Source organism: Neoarius graeffei, chromosome 2, assembly GCF_027579695.1.
Source record: "Neoarius graeffei isolate fNeoGra1 chromosome 2, fNeoGra1.pri, whole genome shotgun sequence".
Lineage (NCBI taxonomy): Eukaryota > Metazoa > Chordata > Actinopteri > Siluriformes > Ariidae > Neoarius > Neoarius graeffei.
This window is the reverse complement of record NC_083570.1, coordinates 69,810,933-69,813,229: the sequence shown is the minus strand read 5'-3', so window position 1 is coordinate 69,813,229 and position 2,297 is coordinate 69,810,933.

The following is a 2,297-nucleotide window of genomic DNA, read 5'->3' as shown; positions in this document are numbered from 1 at the left end:
TGAGAAGTATATCAGAGTGGTGCAAGACATGTATGAGAACAGTGAAACAGCAGTTGAAACGAATGAAGGTGAAGGTGGGACTTCATCAAGGATCTGCTTTGAGTCCTTTCTTGTTTGCCATAGTGATGGATAGCTTGACAGATGAAATGAGGCAAGAGTCACCAAGGAAACATGACGTTTGCGGATGATATTGTGATGTGGTGAAAGTAGAAAGGAGGTTGAGTTGGGTTTGGAGAGATGGAGGGATGCATTGGAACGAAGATGAATGAAGGTGAACAGGAGCAAAACAGAATACATGTGCATCAGTGAGAATGGGGATGAGAGTGTAGTGAAGATGCAAGGAGTAGACGTGAAGAAAATTGGTGAATTCAAGTACCTGGGGTCAACTGTGCAGGAAAATGGGGGCTGCGATAGTGAGGTGAGAAAGAGAGTGTAGGCAGGGTGGAGCAGTTGAAGGAGGATTTCGGGAGTCATTTAAGATAGGAAACTCCCAGCAAAAGTGAAAGGTAAGATGTATAAGACAGTAGTGAGACCAGCTGTGATGTATGGATTGGAGATCGTACCCTTAACGAAGAGAGAGGAGGCAAAGTTGGAGGTGGTGGAGTTGAGGATGTTAAGGTTTGCGATGGGAGGTTGGACAGGATAAGGAACAAGCACATCAGAAGGACGGCACATGTGGAGAGCTTGGGAATGAAGCTAAGAGAGAGGAGACTGAGATGGTATGGGCACATCCTGAGAAGAGATGCAGAGCATGTTGGAAGGAGAATGTTGAGGATGGAGCTGCCAGGCACATGAAAACGAGGAAGGCCAAAGAGGAGATTCATGGATGTGGTGAGAAAGGACATGAAAGTGGCAGGTGTAGTAGAGAAGGATGCGGAAGACAGGGAGCAATGAAGACGAAAGATCCGCTGTGGCGACCCCTAATCGGGAGCAGCCAAAAGAAGACGAAGACACTTGATCTTTCATGCAATTATCCAATAAGCCAGTTACTGCTGCTACTTGATTGGGGAACTGCATGGATGAAGTGTACAGGTATTCCTATTAAAATGGCCACTGAATACATTCTCTCTCTCTTCTACACACACTTTGATAAAGGTCCCCAAACTGAAACTTTCCTTGTACCATCAAGTTTTGTACTTTACTATGTATGTATTTACATGCAAATCATTGTCTTAAAAGACCATTGCTTTTGAAGCTAATTAAAAAAAAAGGTACACATTTTTTATATATAATGGTAAAACCCCAGTGACAAGGAAAGGTACAGTTTGATATCTTCATGTCCGAGTGCGCAGACACATGACCTGTAGTTTCATACACTCAAATTTGGTCAAACTACAAAAATGGTGTAAAGTCCAGGAGCAGGGTTGGGAACCTGTATTTTACACAGAAACAGGTAGAACATACACACAAAGTCTCCTTACAGACCTGCGCTCAGAATTAAACGAGGGACGCTGGAGCTGTGAGGCAACAACGCTACCTGCTGCAAGTAGGTTCAAAAGACACACACCCTTCTGTTAAATGACCAAGATCTCATCTCATATTATCTCTAGCCGCTTTATCCTGTTCTACAGGGTCGCAGGCAAGCTAGAGCCTATCCCAGCTGACTACGGGCGAAAGGCGGGGTACACCCTGGACAAGTCGCCAGGTCATCACAGGGCTGACACATAGACACAGACAACCATTCACACTCACATTCACACCTACGCTCAATTTAGAGTCACCAGTTAACCTAACCTGCATGTCTTTGGACTGTGGGGGAAACCGGAACACCCAGAGGAATAAATGACCAAGATGAAGAGCGCAATTATAACTAGCCTGCAGAAAATACACCCAAACACTGAGACTGAATGGGCCTTGATATAACAGATGTAGTTATGATGTCTCAACATCGTTAGAGTGAAAATGGAACATTTGAATATCCAGTTATTCTGTTTGTGATTTAGGCACAGATATTTTCGTGAGCGTTGCTTACGTGCCCAAGGAAACCACAGACACCCGAGCCAAAATATTTTGCACCAAATTATTTGCCATGTCGTTATGACAAGTTCGATACTGCTGAAATTTTATTTGCTATCAAAATTGCTGAACTTTCTATCTAGGTATTAAATGAGTTGAAGTATTTTGTGCAAAAGGAGGTGGGAAAAAAAAATCTCAAATTGTGATGAGCAGGTTTCAACCAAGTGCTCGACAAGCTACATTCATTCTCACAGGAAGAAGAGTTTAAAAAAAAAAAAAACCCGTAAAGCCCTGATCCAACACTGCAAAGCAATGTTTAAAAAAAGCCATTTCAGTCATGC